Below are 19,157 nucleotides of genomic sequence, written 5' to 3'. Positions count from 1 at the left end.
TGTAGTGTAGTAGAGTCTCTTTTATTCATAAGTGACACAAGTGATGTTTACTACTCAAAATGTAGTAAACTAGAACTTACTACTTTTTATTCATACGACCCATTGTTTTATGAAATGCAAGCGACAACTACAACAATTTAATGTCTATAGTTATTGAGTGTACCCAATTTATAATAAGAAAGTGCTTCAAAATTGTCAATTTATCAAAACATTCAATTACGAATTTGATTATAAGTAAACCGTTTACGTTGTAGACAAAACTACAAGACTTCGGAGTGTCGTAGCCTTACAAATCCTCGCTCTTCAATCAGCGGAAAATATGTCTTCAATTCTGAAAATTCGAAAGCGTGCTTACGCTCCAAAAAATGAACACTGAATGATCATCGTTTATTTTCACCCTTCGGACAATCTAGAATTCCCTGTCAGCCTACTGAGATTTAATTTCAAATTTCTTCTCATTAGCTTCTTAGTATGCTGGCCTTTCAAATGCCTACTACGATTGTATTTCAAACACGTTATCTTTTTTTATTATTGTCATTTTAAAATATTTTAGTTTATGTCATTATTTTTATCATGAAATAAGACATACGTTCCACTTTATCCATCAATGTAACCAAAAAATACGAATGTTTTTTTCCGACTCACTTTATTACCCACACGGAGTTTCACTACTTAAATTTAAATTTAAATTGTATATGAGTAAAGAATCAGAAACCGGAAAAAACTAAGTTTCAAACAATTATATTTTCCGTTTCATACAAATTATATGAAAATTGAATAATACTAATTTTAATATCAATATAGGGCCGCAAGTCAGCAAACCCTCAAAAAATATTTTCTACATGTAGGACTTTGTTTCAGCCGTTTTTGACAGTAGTTTTCTCAAAGTTTGTTGCGAAAATTGCGAACTTGCATTACGAACGATATTGGTGTCGGACGTAGGTTGTTATTATACCTTTGCCCTTTGGTTAAGCGATAGAGATGTACTTTATCTCTTCGACCTTCTATTGCATTCAATTCTGCTCCTTATTAACTTTCGCTACTTTTGGCTGCTCTTTAAAGCTTTTCGCTATCTAGTCCTTTGAGCCGTCAATTATTCCCATCATGGCTTGTTTATCACGGTCTAAATTCTCAGGTTTATTACTTGGGCCTGCTCAGTCATTACTGCAATTGAGAATCCGTGGGAAGCTACCGTTGATAATGCATCTAACGAATAACGATGTGGTCCATCAAACTGAGTACTTGTTTGTTCACTTGAAAAACGTGAAAACTTCCTTCTCTGATGAAAAATTCGCAATGATAATTTGGGGCACCATTATTTACATCGTGGACAGAACACCACGTTGTCCAGTTTGTTGGATAGACCTTACAGTCGATTCGCTATAAAATGATTTTTTTGGGTAATTTATTTTTCTTAATAGAAGAGATATATGTTCATTGGGCTTCTGCGATGTTAAAACTTATTATTTTTGAAAAATATTTATTTTCAAGAGCTTTCCATATTAGGCGTTGAAGTGGCTTGAATCAAAACACTAACCCTATTTTTAAGACGGAGCCTGTCACAGTAGATCAACCAACTAGTAGCAGTATACCCAACAGGAGAAAAAAACCTGCGAGCAAACATTCTTTCATTTTTACATTGAACAATATGTCGATAAATGGAATCAAAGGTATTGATATTACTAGGCTGACCATACGTACAGTATTTAATGGAACAGTCCTGTTTTTTAGACCGTATTTTGCTGCTCCGTCGTAATCTAAAAAAATCCTCAATTTGTCCCGTTTTTTCATTGATTCTTCCAAAGAGCTCCAAAATATTATTCAAACAAATTCAATATTTTAGGCAGGAATCTAAAATCAAATACATAGAAAGTGCTTTTTTGTGTCTTTATTAGAGAGATTTGCAGCCCTCGGCTGGCTGTTATGTTATTAGTGTTGCTTTTTAAAGAATCCTATGTATGCCGTTTGGCATTTTTCGATGACTTACTTTTTTTTAGATTTTTAACAGAAAGACAACAGGTGCTTCTCCAGTTTCATTTCAATGATTTTTTCTGCTTATTCCAGAGGCACTAAAATTTAGTCAATTTCATGACAGTGGATTGAACGGAATTAGTAACTTGGTAAGCAAGTATTTCCTGGGAACAAACATTCTAATTTTCACATTAAGCTCATATTCGATCATTCTTTTTGAATCGTCAATTTTTTTTTTTTTTTATCTGCTTCACCACATTTTTTCAAAAAATCATCCACTATAAAAAGCGACGACTTGAAAAATAATGCATTAATAAACTGAACAACAAAAGTTTAATGCAGTCTTAAAACCGAGAGAAAATTTGGCCGGATCGAAAGCTAAATTTAAGGTCCTTACGTACTTTAAGGCTAGTTTACACATCAGGAGCTTATCTGCAAATTTCGCTGCCAAGTGTGTGGACGGGATTTCTGGGATTCCGTTACGAAAGAAAAATTAAATGCGGCCCAATTTAAAATACAATACGGCGGAAATCTCCAAACCTCCGGGCTGTAAACCAGACTGTGAATTGGCCAGGATTTTTTTTTACTTTTCGCGACAAAATTTCATGAGCTTCGTTTTTTGGGAGTACATGGGAACAAAATCAATGGACAAGATTCCCGCTACGCTACTTTTAGCGTCATTGTGATCTAAAAGGACTTTGGATGATTAAATTTGACATTTATTCCCATGCTCCAACCATATGCATAAATATAATTAAAATTACATTTTATAAATGTTCTTTTCTTGTCGAGATTCTTGATTTTTTCCCGTTGTTCAGAATCAGTATAAGAACAAGAAGATCCTCTTTGCGCAACTTTATAATCAGAAACTTTGGTTTGGTTTTTCTTGTCGAGATTCTTGATTTTTTCCCTTTTTTCAGAATCAGTGTAAGAAGATCCTCTTTGCGCAACTTTATAATCAGAAACTTTGGTTTGCAAAAGTCTTGAAAATATTCAAATGCTTCGAAACCATCAAAGTAGGCCTAATGCGAACCATAACGATAGTCACATAATTAGCAATCAAAGCAATCGAGCAATGTGTTGACAGCCACATGTAGTGAACCATCAAAAGCATAAAGTGTTCCAAGTGGTGGAACCATCACCATCATTTCTCGTCGCAACCAAAAACAAGCGCCAGATCGTCGTCAAGAAAAAACATACAAACATCCAGGGAAAAAGCAATTTTCATTATTTTTGAAAATTTTGCCATAACGTAGTGGATTGTGGCAGTGAATGCTTTGATATCACTTGCTATTTGTACTGCGGATAAATTTTACCCATCTAAGGGGCCCTCCTTAGCCGTGCGGTGAGACGCGCGGCTACAAAGCAAGACCATGCTGAGGGTAGCTAGGTTCGATTCCCGGTGCCAGCCTAGGCAATTTTCGGATTGGAAATTGTCTCGACTTCCCTGGGCATAAAAGTATCATCGTGTTAGCCTCATAATATACGAATGCAAAAATGGTAACCTGGCTAAGAAACCTCGCAGTTAATAACTGTGGAAGTGCTTAATGAACACTAAGCTGCGAGGCGGCTCTGTCCCAGTGTGGGGATGTAATGCCAATAAGAAGAAGAAGAAGAAGAAGAACTAAGAGTGCCTTGGAAAATGATTACGAATGTTGGCATTTCGTTGCAAGGCACAATATATTTAAATTCAAAGAAGCTCATGGCTGACGGAACCGATTTGGTTATCCACTCAATCTGGATGCAGTTCATTAGAATGAACGTGGAGTGAATAAAAGATTAGTGCTCCTCTGCACAACTAATGTGTGCATGCAAAAAAAAAAATCTAACAATTGCTGCATCCAGCTTTTTATTATAGCCACGTATTATTACCATAGTTGATTTTGACACATGCCGTGTACAGATTTTATGGTATTTGCCATCCTAGCAACCTAGAAGACTTGCTGAACAATTGAGACGTCATGAGAGACGTTTGCATTGTTTTGATATCCAATTAGCTATTTACTTTTTCTTCAAGATAAATTAATTTGTATTTAATGCTTATTATATTTATATATAGAAAACGGATTTCCGGACAAACTGATACGGTTGATCAAGGCGACGATGGATCGGGTATTGTGCGTAGATCGAGTTTCAGGGGCATTCTCGAGTCCTTTCGAAACCCGTAGAGGGTTACGGCAAGGTGATGGTCTTTCGTGTCTGCTATTCAACATCGCTTTGGAGGGAGTAATACGAAGGGCAGGGATTGACACGAGTGATACGATTTTCACGAAGTCCGTCCAGTTATTTGGTTTCGCCGACGACATTGATATCATGGCACGTAACTTTTAAAAGGATGGAGGAAGCCTACATCAGACTGAAAAGCGAAGCTAAACGGATTGGACTAGTCATCAACACGTCGAAGACGAAGTACATGATAGGAAGAGGCTCAAGAGAGGTCAATGTGAGCCACCCACCACGAGTTTCTATCGGTGGTGACGAAATCGAGGTGGTTGAAGAATTCGTGTACTTGGGCTCACTGGTGACCGCCGATAACGATACCAGCAGAGAAATTCGGAGACGCATAGTGGCTGAAAATCGTACGTACTTTGGACTCCGCAAGACGCTCCGATCGAATAGAGTTCGCCGCCGTACCAAACTGACAATCTACAAAACGCTTATAAGACCGGTAGTTCTCTAGGGACACGAGACCTGGACGATGCTCGTGGAGGACCAACGCGCACTGGGAGTTTTCGTAAGGAAAGTGTTGCGTACCATCTATGGTGGGGTGCAGATGGCGGACGGTACGTGGAGGATGCGAATGAACCACGAGTTGCATCAGCTGTTGGGAGAACCATCCATCGTTCACACCGCGAAAATCGGAAGACTGCGGTGGGCCGGGCACGTAGCCAGAATGTCGGACAGTAATCCGGTGAAAATGGTTCTCGACAACGATCCGACGGGAACAAGAAGGCGAGGTGCACAGCGGGCAAGGTGGATCGATCAGGTGGAGGACGACTTGCGGACCCTCCGCAGACTGCGTGGTTGGCGAAGAGCAGCCATGGACCGAGCTGAATGGAGAAGTCTTTTATGTGCAGCTCAGGCCACTCCGGCCTTAGTCTGATGATAAATAAATAAGCTTATTATATTTTAGATGGAAATGCAAAACAGGACAGGAACAGTCCTCTAATATCTTATTGGATACTAAATATGAACCTATGTGTTATGTATCGACCGCCAATGTGGAGCTTCATTCTCTTTATGTAGGGAATCACAAAGTTTCAAATGTTTGTGATTTTTTGATGAGAAGTCTGTTTTCCCTAGGTTTTCCCATACCAGCTTCACAAACCATGTACTGCCGAGTTCTGATATCAACAAAAAGTTTATATATGGACAAATTATTGGCATATGGTGTGATGGCCGCTATTGCGTGATTTTTTAGTAAACTTTAGGAGACTGATTTTTTTTTTCCAAGGACCGATTTGCCGACTGTGTAGAAATTCGTTGGGTGTGATCGTATTATGAAGTATGTTCAATATAAAGAAAGTTCAGGGCATGAAGAATCCCATATAATTCACCTTTTCTCACTCAAATCGTGTAATTCGAATGGGATTTCTAGAACCTGTCGAGAATCAGCAATTATTCAGAATTTGAAGAATTCGTGAACGTGAACGTTTTTCCAACAGAGGAAATATGAAAATCTACAAGCTTAACGGCCTTCAATTAAAAATCCGCCATAAAATACTGTAGCGATTGAAAAGCTGTGAGCGAGACTTATGTGTGAGAAGATTAACACATATATTATTTAAAAAAAGGCTAATTGTTAACCAGAACAACGTGTACAGTACTGCGTATCTATGAATATCTATGCTTTTATTCAATCGTATCTTTTATTTCTGAGATAAGGCCTCGAATAATTATGTCATAATTTTTTTTCTTCGATTCCAATCCGTATTCTCGAGATAGGCTTCATCAATGCATATTCAAATATTAATTCTAAGGGTTATGTTTTTCTAATGAATTATATTCAGTGCTCAACTGCAGAAAAAGCTTCGACTTAATAATCACCTAAAAATAAAAACGTATTAAATATTCGTCAACACATCTGAAAGGAAATGAAAACGGTTATACTAAATCTGTTTGGATTCCAAAACAATGCAAAAAATTATGGCATATAACTTTTTAGCACGCCTCTAGGGCTACTATGACTGCCCTATAAAATCTGTACACACCATAGCTGTGTTGTTAAATTCAACAATTGCCTTTGATGACTGATTTTGATGAGTAGCGCCGTCAATGTTTGTTTCGTGAAGTTCATCGGTGACAAAAATGATTCACTCTAGCGTCGCACAGCTCTTGTTGCTTTGATGTTCATTTTTGTTGATACCGGAGACGTCAAAAAGAAATTTACAAATTCGGTAGGATTAGTTTGTTGTAGGTTTTTATTTTCTAAATTGATAATCAAATAATACTTTGCTATTTCTTTTAACAGCGATTTTTTTTCAGGAAATTGAAACTATTTAGAAATTATAAAAATAGCAAGGATTATAGGGCAATACTCAAGTGCCTCCAACGTTTCCAGCTTCAAGAAATTCCTTCAAAAGTTCTGAAATTTCTGTAAGAAAAATTAGAATTCCTTCGGAAATACCTCCATGACTTCCTCCCAGAGTTCGTCAAAAAATACCTCTTGGACTATCTTCAGCAAATCCTCCAGAACTCCTTGCGCCAAACGTTCCGTCAACAAATGCTTCAGAGGAAAATAGTGATGCTCTAGGAATTCTGCCTCATGTTCTGTAAGCAGTTTCTGCAGGGATAGTTCCGAAGAATCTCTAAGAATTCCTCTAATCCTCTCTTATATTCCTCTGGAAGCTACTCCAGGAGTTCCTTTAATAAAAACTGTGGAAGATGCATAAAAAAACAGAACGTTCATAATTTTTATTTGATATTCAGGGAATTTATCCAAGGGAGTATGTCAAGCATTTTTTTTTGTGGAAATCCATCCAGGATATCTATTATAAAAACTTTCATAAACAATTTTGGAAATACCTCCATTGGGAATTACTACTTGAATTCCTCCAGGAATAACTCCGGAATCTCTTCAAAAAAGATACAAAGGAACGTCGGAAAATTCAACGAAAAGTCATCCGAGAATTCTTAAGGTCTGAGGGAAGGGTTTTTCGTTAAAAAAGCACGTGGTAGCACTCTCTGAGAGAGTAAATTGCCCAATTCAGCCCATCAGAATGACACTGTCAGTGTCGCAAAAATTATTTCATCATTATGCAGTTTACAATTGCTTTCGAATTTGCCGTAAACGGAGAACAAAATGATTGGCAACAATGGGGAAGAAATTTATCACTCATACAGTGGATCGGCAAGAGAGCCGCAGCAGTGTCGACCAATCACGCAACGAGGAGATCAAAATAAACAAACTCCAGCTGGTTTTGGAAAATTAAAACATAAGAATTTCTGTACAAGGTTTCCACATAAGCTTCGAAAAGGATTTGGGTTATAACAGTGGTGCTGGTGTAAATAAGACAAATAAGATAAATAAGATAGATAAGACAAATAAAATAAATCCTCCTCAAGTCCTCTGGAAGTTCCTCCATGAATTCCTCCGAAAGTTCCTCAGTAAGTTCCTCCGGAAGTTCTTTAAGAAGTTCCTCCAAGAATTTGTCCGGAAGATTATCCAGAAATTCCTCCATTAATTCCTTCGGCAGTTCCTCCATGAATTCCTTCGGATGTTCCTCCAGGAATTCCTTCGGAAGTTTCTCCAAGAATTCCTTCGAAAGTTCCTCCAGGAATTCCTTCGAAAGTTCCTCCAGGAATTCCTTCGAAAGTTCTTCCAGGAATTCCTTCGAAAGCTCCTCCAGAAATTCCTTGGGGAGTTCCTCCAGGAAATCCACCGGAAGTTCTCCAAGAATTCCTTCGGAACTTCTTCCAGGAATTGCTTCGAACTTCCGGTGGAATTCCTTCGGAAATTCCTTCAGAAATTCCTTCGGAAGTTGCTCCAGGAATTCCTTCGGAAGTTCCTTCAGGACTTCCACCGGAAGTTCCTCCAGGAATTCCTTCAGAAGTTCCGGAGGCATTCCTGGAGGAACTTCCGGAGGAATTCCTGGAGGAACTTCCGGAGGAATTCCTGGAGGAACTTCGGAGGAATTCGTGGAGGAACTTCAGGAGGAATTCCTGGAGGTACTTCGGAGGAATCCTGGAGGAACTTCCGGAGGAATTCTCGGAGGAATCCCTGGAGGAACTTCCGGAGGAATTCCCGGAGGAACTTCCGGAGGAATTCCTGGAGGGACTTCAGGAAGAATTCCTGGAGGAACTTCCGGAGGAATTCCTGGAGGAACTTCTGGAGGAATTCCTGGAGGAACTTCGAAGAAATTCCTGGAGGAACTTCCGAAGGAATTCCTGGAGGAACTTCCGAAGGAATTCCTGGAGGAACTTCGAAGGAATTTCTGGAGGAACTCCAGAAGGAATTCCTGGAGGAACTTTCGAAGGAATTCCTGGAGGAACTTCCGGAGGAATTCCTGGAGGAACTTCCGGAGGAATTCCTGGAGGAACTTCCGGAGGAATTCCTGGAGGAACTTCCGGAGGAATTACTAGAGGAACTTTTTCCGGAGGAAATCCTGGAGACACTTCCGGAGGAATTTGTGTAGGAATTTCTGGAATAAATGAACTTCTAAAGAATTAGAGGAAGAATTCCTGAAGAAACTTCCGTGGGAATTCCTGATGGAGTTTCCTGAGGTATTCCTGAAGAAATTTTCGCAGACATTCCTGTAGGATCTTCCGGGGAAATTCCTTGAGGAAATCTTGAAAGAAATTCTGGAGGAATTCCTGGAGGAACCTTCAGATGAATGGCTGGAGATAGTTTCTGAGGAATTCCTGAAAGATCTTCCGGAGAAATTCGGATTGAACTCTCAGAGGAACTCTTGTAGGAACCCCAGCGAATTGCCCACGGGATTCCTAGAGGGTTTCGCAGAGGTATTTTCCGAAAGAATTCCCTGAAGAATTTCCGGAGGATATCCCAGAGTAATTCTCGAAGAAGTTCTCCAAGGAATTTTCGAAAGGATTACAGGAAGAACTCCCGCTGGAATTCGTGAAATATTTTCCACAGAATTTCCAGGAAGACTTCCTGGGGGAATTTAAGAAGGATTTTCTGAAGAAAAGATTCCCTGAGTCAATTTCCAAAGGATCTTCCTGAATTCTCCCAGAGGAATGCTTTGAGGATCTTCAGGATACATTACCTAATGATCTCCCGGAGGATATTTCAGAGGAGTTTTCTAAGGAATTTAACGAGAAATTCCAGAATGAATTTCCGGAGAAACGCTCAAAGGAATTCGTAATGAAAATTTTCTAAGAATCTCTCGGAGGGATTTCCGAAGCTTTTTCCAAATGATTGCCTGGCTAAATTTCCAAAAGATCTTCCTGAGGAATTCTTCAAGTTTCCCCTGGAGTTGTTTCCGAAGGATCTTTTGAAGAAATTTTTCCACAGCTTTCTCCGAGAATTTTTCAATTAGTTTCTTCGGGATTTGCTTCAAGAATTCTTTCGAGGATACATACACAAGCTCTTCCAGGAGTCACTGGAAATTTCTGGAGGTATTCCAGATGAATTTTCAAAAGAATTCGTGAAGAAGTTATGGTAAGAAATCCTGGAAGAATTTTCGTAGAAATAATTGGTACTATTTTCAAAGCAAGTTTAAAGAAAATATTGGAAGGAGTTTTCCTCATATTGTCAATAAGGATTCCAGAAGCAATTTATGGAGAAACTCTTAAGGAAATTACCGATGGATTTTGTGAGTAATGCTTTCTGAAAGTATTTTCGGAGATGATTTTCCAAATGTAATCTTATACTAATGACACACTGGTGGTATAAGTACCACGGTCTTTATCAAAGATAGTCTTGGAATAACTTTCTTGTTCCCTTTACTATGGCACAAGTACCACAGGTGTGTCCTTAGTATTAGCAGATTTTTCGAAGATACCGTCGTCGGGGGTGACAATGGGTCAAATGGGGGTGAGAATGGATCACTGTTTCAACTACATAGTTTGCTTGTAGAATAGATTAAATGTATCTGGCAAGAGTACTAATTTATAAGAGACCTTTTAGCATGATTTTGTTATCCAACCTCCACATTGTCGGTGAGAGCGCTGACCCATTGCCCCTAGTCATCCCCGACGGCGGTATTACAAAAAAAATCCTAAAGGAATTGTTGGAACGAGTGCCGAAAGAATTTCTAGAATTCCTGCCGATATTTTTGGAAAGATGTTAGATCACCGATGGATTTTTTGTTATTTATTTCAAATATATATGGGTTAGTTACCATTTCCATTAAATCATAAGAATAACATGAGCTGATTATAGCGTTTGAACAATCTCGTACTGGTTTCGGAGATATCTTGAAGCTTTTCAATTAATTCTTTTTTCGACTAGGTAGCTAAAATGGTACAGGCATTAAATCTTCGTGTTCCTAATGGAAGTAGGGCTTACGGACATGGGGTCCCCATTGTTGGTTCATCTTTTCGAGTAGTAGGGATGTGGTGAAAATTGAAGATGAATATCTGCCATCCTCCGCTCTGCTTTCTCCATGGCCATAAAGTTGATAAGCTCCCATCTAGCAGTTGCTTCAAAGCGCCCAGTACGTCAATGCCTGTAAATGTTGTGCTTCCGTAGCAAAATGTCCACCAAAAGCAGCACCGGTTCCGTGGCCAAGACCGATGGGTCCATGGAAGCGTGTTCACGTTGATTTTGTTGGTCTTATCAACGGAGTTTATTATTTGTTAGCCGTGGACGCACATTTGAAGTGGCCTGAAGTTGTGGCAACGCAGCGAATCACAATCTCTGGCGAAGCATCTTTGCCCGGCTGGGAATGCATGAAACTCTCAAGAAGTTCCCTAAAATATGTTTGTTACATTTTCAAAACTAGCAAGAAATGTTACAGTTGCCTACCTTATGTAAGTATTTCGCTCCTTGTTAGGTAGGTGCAAGTCGTAACTATTCAATTTATAAAGAATAGTGGAATTCAACCGAGTATTTAAAGCTCTATTAGCGCGAAACAACTTTCATTCTGCTTTCTATTCCGGTGAAAACAAACAAACTGTCAAAATATGTGATGCCTTCTTTTTCTGTACTGCTATTTACCATCATCCCATCACAATCCACCCTACGATGGATTGATGTGTTGCATGGTGGATGCAAATGAACTTTTTATCGTGTAGCACGACATCCTTGTGACAACATCGGCAAACTCATCAAAAAACGATAAGTTGAATTTAACAACACACCTCATGTGTCAAATTTGAATTACCATAGTTGATTTATGGCTAGCGTAAAAAGCTGAATAAAATCTTGGCATATACAATTCTGCAAGGTAATAATACAAATAATGTAAGCGTTTTATAAAGATATCGTATTAAAATAATACAAAATTGTAAGATTTCAATTGATTGTATTGCAATCTATTATTACAGTTTCTGTAAGGTTCTCATACACTGGTTGGGTGTGGTGCTGTGTAAATACAGATACAGCGTTTTCAGCAGTACTTAGTTGATAGGGGAAAAGTGGGTAAAACCGACACCTTAGGCTACGATACAGCTCCCCAATCTATGGAGCAATTTTTCGACCCGAGGAATTTCATAGAAGCATAATTTGGCCCTTTATACATCAGTCCATGAGGTTTCACGACAATATTTCTCGATAGAATTTTACTTGATTGATTCGACTAAGATGGCGACGATGAAGGTATTGGCTTTCAGTCTTTTGGGATGTGCCTTTTTCAAGGAGTTAACTATGTTCCGTTTTGTTGTCACATTAGCCTTCAGCATAGGACCTATTTGTCATCACAATTCATTTGCCTTGTCTTGTGTGTGGTAGGGCGGAAATTTGATTTTACCCGGCTCGCTGAAATTTTTGGTGCAACTTTTTATTTGGCGCCACTTTATAGAGTAAAAGTGGCGCCAAATAAAAAGCTGCACCAAAAGTAGAAGTGTGCGCCGGTCCAAAATTTGGAGGCGGCGTTTTCGGCGTCACGCCGAAAGCTATTTTAGCCGGCGGCGGCGTGAATCGGCGTGGCGATTTTTTTTACTTAGTTTTTTTTTTGCTTTTTTCGGGATGTTTTCAAGACATTCACGGAAGAATCTTTAGAATTTCGCTTGAAAATCTGATGAACTTCTCAAAAAAGTTCTTCAAGTTTTCCAAATTATTCGGATTTTTCACGAAAACTGAATTTCCCACGGAAGCTCTTTGGAATTCAAAAAAAAAAATTGGAGGTTTACCATGAAATTCGTCGGAATTTCCATAAGAAATTTTTCCAAATTTCTTCAGAAAAATGTTCGGAATATCCACGGAAAGTTCCTGTTTAGTATTTTTTTAAAATTTACAAAGAAAATTCTTCATAATTGTAGAAGTGTGCGGTTGATAGAACGGGTGTTTTCATGTTAGTTTGCTCAGTCCAGAATCATTAGGACTGATAGTTTGGCATAGCATAGCATTGAGAGGAAGGAAAAGGAAAATTCTCTGGAATTTTCACGAGAAAATTCTCCGGAATTCCAACGGCAAATTGTTTAGAATTCCCGAGTAAGATTGTTCAAAATGTAGTTTTCAATGGAAAATTGCTCAGATTTCTTTGGATTTCTGCGAGAAACTCATGGTACAGTAGACGTTCGATAACTGCAAGTAATTTAACTGTAACTCGATTACACTTTTATTGCATCTGACGTCGACTGACAACCGTTTGACGTCTATAATGCGTTGCAGTTATTAAACGGTATTCGCTAGCTGAAACGTAAACATGTTGCAGTTATCTAACGACTAGAGGTGTCAGACCATTATGCCGAAGGTCGTAAGGCCGAATGGTCACTAGAATAAGAAAAAAGAGGCAAAAAATGAGAAATCAGCAGTTCTTCCTTCACTTCAACATTTCCTCCTTCTCTCTTGTTGCTTCCATCTTTTTTTTCTCTCTTCTTCCTTCTTTCTTCGTGTCCTTTCCGCCTTTCTTCTTCCTTTCTCCTGCCTTTTCTCCCTTATTCTTCCTTTTTTCTTCTTCATTCTTCCTTCTTCTTTTATCCTTCTTTCTCCTTCTTTCTTATTTCTTCCTGTTTCTTTTTTATTTTCTTCCTTTTTCCTTCTCCCTGCGTTCTTCTTGATTTTTCCTTCTTTTTTGTTTCCTTTTTCCTCCTCCTTCTTCGTTTTTTTACGTCCTTCTTTCTTCTTCCTTTTTCCTTTTCCTTCTGCCGTCCTCCTTTTAATCCTTTCTTCTTTCTTATTTCTTTTTCCTTCTTACTTCTTCTTTCTTATTTCTTTTTCCTTCTTCCTTATTCGTTCTTCTTTCTCCCTCCTTCTTCCTTTTTTATCCCTGCTTCCTCCTTCCTTCTTTCTTCTTCTTTCTTTCTTTTTCTTCTTCCTTTTTCTTTTTTTTCCTTTTACCATTTTTCTTCTTCCTTCTTTTTTTCCGTTTCCTTATTCCTTCTTTCTTCTTTTTTCTTATTGCTTCTCCCTTCTTCCTTCTCCTTCTTCCTTCTCCCTTCTTCCTTTTTTTTCTTCCTTCTTTCTTAGTTCCTCTTCCCTTAATTCTTCTTTCTTCTTCCTTCTTTATTCTTGTTTCTTCTTCCTTTTAATTCCTCCTTCTTAATTCTTCCTTCTTTTTTCTTGATCCTTGGTTCTTCCTTTTTCCTTCTTCCTTCTTTTTTATTCTTTCTTTCTTCTTTCTTCCTCCTTCTTCCTTCTTCCCTCTTCCTTCTTCCTTCTTCCGTCTTCCTTCATCCTTATTCCTTACTCCTTCTTCCTCTTTCTTTCATACTTCTTCTTCCGCCTTACTTTTTCCTCACTTCGCACTTTCCACTTCTCACTCCCCACTTCTCATTCGGCCTAATGACCGTTTGGCCTAATGACCATTCGGCCTAATGACCCAGCATCGACTAGAGTATTGTTCATAAGAAATTCTTGGGAAATTCCATCGGCTAAAAGCAAAATATGGCCGAACTTGTAATTTGGATGAAAAAGTCGTTTTCCCTAACAGGTCGTTTGGTCGATTATGTCATCAGCCCGAAAATACCGTTTGGTCAAAATGGTTGTTTGACAGAATGTTCTATTTTGCCAAAATGTTGTTTGGCCCAACGGGTCATACGGCCAAATGTCAATTACGAATAATACGGTTAAAATGTCCACATGATTGACCGAATCACATTAACGGCGAAATAGCTTTTTTGTCAAATGACCATTAATCGAAATTTTGTAACCTTTCTACTTTTTAAGTCGATACTGGCCTTTAAGCCAAAAGTCATCTAACCAAATCCTATTAAGCCGAATTGAACGCATATCTGAAACTGTTATCAGGTCGAAAATGGTTTGTCCGAATATGTAGTTTGGCCAAAAAGCGACATATAGCTGAAAGGGACATTCGGCCGAACTGGTAATTTGGTTGTTCAAAATCGATAGATCGAATAATGGTCATTTGACTGAAAATGTCCTTTAGTAGGAATGGCCATTTGACAGAAAGAACCATTTGGCCCGAAAATGTCCTTTCTGCAAAACAACCCATTCGGCAAAACGGCATTTTTACCACATGATCAAATCGGCTAAACGACTTTTTGGCCAAATGATAAATTCAGCCGAACGGCACTTATCGCAGAAAATGCCATTTGGCCGAAATGGTTGTTTTTCAGTTCGGCCGAATCTTCCTTTTGGCTGTGTGTCGCTTTCGGCAAAACTACATTTTCGGCCAAACCATTGTTGAACTGATAATATTTTCGGATAAACAATCAGTTCGGCTCGGTTAAATGGAATTTTGGCTTGAAGACCAGTATCAACTTAAAAAGTGAGGTTACGGAATTTTGCATAATAGTTATTTGTCGAAAAGACCATTTGAACAAACGAGTGGCCAGTTATGACATATGGTTCGTTCAGTAATTGACATTTGACCAGGGTTTGCAGAAATCGCTCTCAATAGATAACGAACAACGATAAAAGAGAGGCAAAAACGGTTCCGAATCATAACAAGCCATGATAACAAATTTATCAAACTTGTATACAAGTGCGAAAAAACAGAATCGGATAGGCAGCCCCCACAGAAAAATGGTGATTTTCGCTCCTTTCGTGTTGGTTACTGCACAGCTGTGTAGAACAAGTTGAAATGCATCATCAGAGCCAGTGCTCCCCGCATTTGGAGCTTTCTAATAGAAATTTATCTTGGGTTATAACATCCCGAATCAGTTCTCTATAATGACAGCTTGCGAAAAAAGTTTCTCGCGTTATGCTACATATTGTATATGTATACAGAGATGATAAGTGAGAGACTTGCTCTTTCTCTTTAGGATTCAATCCCTGCATTTGACCGAATGCCAAATGACATTTTCGATCAAACGGCGTTTTTGGCCTAATTACTTCTTCGGCTGAACGATCGATTCGACCAGACGACTTGTGAGGGTCTTTGACAAATTACCAGTTCGACCGTCTGTCGCTTTCGGTCAATGGAATTTCCCAAGAATTTTAAAAATTCCAAGTATTTTTCCGTTGAAAATCAAAGATTTTTTTTATTGAAATCTACATTTTGAACAATCTTCCGCTGTAACTTTGAAGAATTTTTCGTCGTGAAAATTCCAAAGAGTCTCCCATGGATTTTTGTTTTAACGTTGGCTCTAGTCTATTCGTCTTAATTAAATTACATTGAGAAAGTCAACGTGGAAGCATCCCTTTTACCAGTCACAAGCTCCTACAATTATGAAGAATTTTCTGTGCAAATTTCTTCATGTAGAAATTGGAACAACTTTCGTGAAAATTTTGAAGAGACTCTCATATAAAATCCGACGAATTTTCCGCTAAAATTCCAAACAATTTTCCCTAGCAAATCCAAAGAGCTCCTCTTGGTAACTTCAAAGTAATTCCCGTGGAAAATGTGAAAATAATTGCCAAATGAATAATCTGAAAAAAAAAATAGAGTTTTCTGGGGAAGTTGATCCGGTTTTTCCGGCGAAATTCAAAATATTCTTATGTTAATGTCTTGAGAATAATCAAAATGGGAACAACACTTTTGACCGAATGTCATTTCAGACTACTGGCGAATTCGGCCAATTGAGCTATTCGGCCAACCGATTTTTTCAGCCAAATGAACTGTTCGACCGAATGACAAAGGCCAAATAACTTTATGCTAGATAGTCTTTTACCAAATGGTCTATTCGGTCAAGCGACAAATTCGACCAAACAACTATCAGCCTTGTGGTCTTCGGCCAAATGGCTTTCTGCCGAACGATCTTTTTCCGTCTAAAAATTTTACGATAAATTCTTTGCATTTCAACGGGAAATCCTCCGAATTTTCACACATGAGTTTTTTCTTTGTTTTAACGGAGAGTTTTTCGAAATTTCAACAAGAAATTGAACGGAATTTTCAAGAAAATCATTGGTAACTTCACGAAAACTTCTCTGAAGCTTTACAGTAACCACCCACCGGTGTCGCTCAAACCGACAGACGCCAAGCGAATATGTTTTGTACGATGAAGAAATTTCGTCTTGGGTAAAATTTATTATGGAGCTCTTTTCATCAAAACGTACACACTTAATTTTTTTACCGGGATCTCAGCAAAATGGTCAACTTTTACCGAGATTCGCACAACCGTGTCCCAGCAAACATGTTTTTTGCCGAAATTTCTGTCAAAATTGCTGGAAATCAGCAAATAATTTGCCGAAAATCAGCTAACAAACATCATTTTTGCCGGAGTTTCAGTTTTTTATTTTGCTGGCGCACGGCTGTGCGGATTTTTGCCGAGCTGCAGAAATAAAAACTAAGTGTATTTTGATTCATTAACAGGTCATAACCAAATTCAGAATTTTGCGAGAAAATTTTACAGGATGCTTAGAATTTCCAGTCTCCCATGCTTAGGGACCGCTCTCTATAGAATTAAATGTAAGGAAGCTGCTTTCCGACGCACGCGATCCATTTTGATCGGGATTCTTTAGAGAGCGGTAGAAATTCTACGGAAATTCCACTGAATCTCCGGAATTCCCACTGAAAATTCTGCGGACTTCTTCAAATTTGTAAATTTAACTATTAAAGAAATTTAACTATTAAAGAAGCAATCTGTGGTCGTGGTCGAAGATGGTGTACTAATAAACAAATAAATATAAATTGATGAAAGAATCGCTGATTTGAATATCTGGCGAAATTTTTGAATAAATTGTTGAGAGAATTTCAGGAGGATTTTCCGATGGACTTCCACTAAAAGTTCTGGAAAAGCTTCTGGAGAAATCCAAAACAAAACTCTAGAAGTTGATCTTTTGAGCAAGGAAGTTCATAACAAAAATACAAAAATTAAATCCAGTAGAATTTCCAAACAAATTTCACATAACATTCGAAAATAATTTATGACCAGAAACCCAAAACAATTCATGAACTCTTTTTTAGTTTGGCCGAGCATACGTTTTATAGCAAGGGATACAGTGGCCAATTTGGCATTTCAAAGACAGAATCCCCCACAGATATTTCCCCAACAGGAGCTAGATCAAACTGATCTTTAAAATGCTGCATGAAAAAAGAAAAATTATAAACCAAGTTCCTTTGCTCACAAGGCTAAATGAAGTCTCTCATAACTTCGAAAGGTTATGATTTATATGGAATTTATGTGGAATTTCTAAAGGAATTACTGGTAAAGCTAGAATGGGAATGGCCTTGATAAAACCTTAAGTAACTCTCAGGTGAATTTCTAGCTAAGGTCTCCTGGAAATTTCTGGCATAGCTCCTAGTAGAGTTTGATGAAATGAATTGCTTGAGGAACATCAAGAATTTCTGAAAAAAAAATCCCGGAGGAATTCCTGGAGGAACATCCTCTGAGGAGGAAATGAACTTCCGAAAAAAATCCTGGAAGAATTCCGGAGGAATTTCTGGAGGAACTTCCAAGAGGAATTCCTGGAGGAACTTGCAGGAGGAACTTCCGGAGGAATTCCTGGAAGAACTCCCGAAGGAATTCCTGGAGGAATTTCCGGGGGAATTTCTGGAGAAACTTCCGAAAGAACTCCTGAATGAACTTCCTGGAGGAACTCCCGGAGGAATTCCTGGAGAAATTTCCGAAAAACTTCTGAATGAACTTCCAGGAGGAATTCTGGAGGAACTTCCAGGAGAAAGTATTTCATAACTTCGAAAGGTTATGGGACATTCTAGAATTTTACGCAATACAACGACAAAAATACTTAAATATTGACAAAAATAATGGAAATAATGCAACTACGAAGTCGAGGGGCTTTTGAATACAATTACATGGTTTATATTGCTAAAATCCGGCACAATGTACCACAATCATGAAATACGAAAATAACTTATTATCCGCGAAATACAATTTCAATATAATATTCCCAGTAACAACATAAAATTTCAACAGTGAATCATTCCGACAATTTCAAAATCGGAATTTAAGGATTCAGCATGCGAAAGCCCGATACTCATTTGCAAAGTCATAAAGCTAATTGGATTATGCTATCGAACGAAAACAAAAACCTTCTCTTCGTGGAAGTGTAATGAGAACTGATTTAGCACAGTTTTATGCTCCGGGCAGGGATTAAATATTCATTAAGCCCCGGTCTACCGGTGACCGACCGTGTGCTCGCGGGAATGAGAATTCTAGTGGCCAAATTACCCATTTGACAGTTTAACATGTTGACTCTCTCCTCCCGCCCCATCCAGCGCGGATTTGCGGTCATTGGTAAACTGATTGCTGGAATGGGCGAACACCTGCCAGAACTGCACTGACTACCGATTATTCCATTATTGTTATGCATATTTTGCGGCGGTGGGTGTTCAGCGGCGGTCAACAAGTCAGTTCGCCCTCCGGGGAACACAATGTGTTTGTTGAACGTTGTTTGGACAAGGGCCGGTAGTCGGCCGGCCGGAGCAGCCGGAGGGAAACAGGTCGTAGGATTAACGCTTGCAGTCTCGTTACAAAACCCGACCCATCGGCGAATCACATGACCCACCACAAACTGCTGATGAATATGAAGTGGTTTTGGATTGGAATCGACTGGAGTGGAAGTGAGATTTCGTGTTGTTGTACGATAGTTCAGTTTGCACGCGGGAGAACACTTCTGGGTCCGGTAATTATACGGTGATTATCGGCGGTTTATTATTGCTGCTGGCCATGGAGGATATTCAAGGGCGGAGGCACCGGCGACAGGTGTGCGGTTCTTGGAATGTTTGTTGGCTGCAGGAACTGATTTGTAATTTAATTAG

General features: G+C 38.8%; 1 protein-coding gene across 4 annotated transcripts in view; it reads left to right on the top strand.

Annotated features, from left to right (window-relative positions):
• Window positions 1-19,157, top strand: part of LOC134218410 (GTP cyclohydrolase 1) — a 77,116-nt gene that overhangs the window by 35,492 nt on the left and 22,467 nt on the right. The window lies entirely within an intron of this gene.

This window comes from Armigeres subalbatus, chromosome 2, assembly GCF_024139115.2.
Source record: "Armigeres subalbatus isolate Guangzhou_Male chromosome 2, GZ_Asu_2, whole genome shotgun sequence".
In the NCBI taxonomy this organism is placed as follows: domain Eukaryota; kingdom Metazoa; phylum Arthropoda; class Insecta; order Diptera; family Culicidae; genus Armigeres; species Armigeres subalbatus.
The sequence above is the reverse complement of the archived record's forward strand: the minus strand, read 5'-3'. Positions and strand labels throughout refer to the sequence as shown.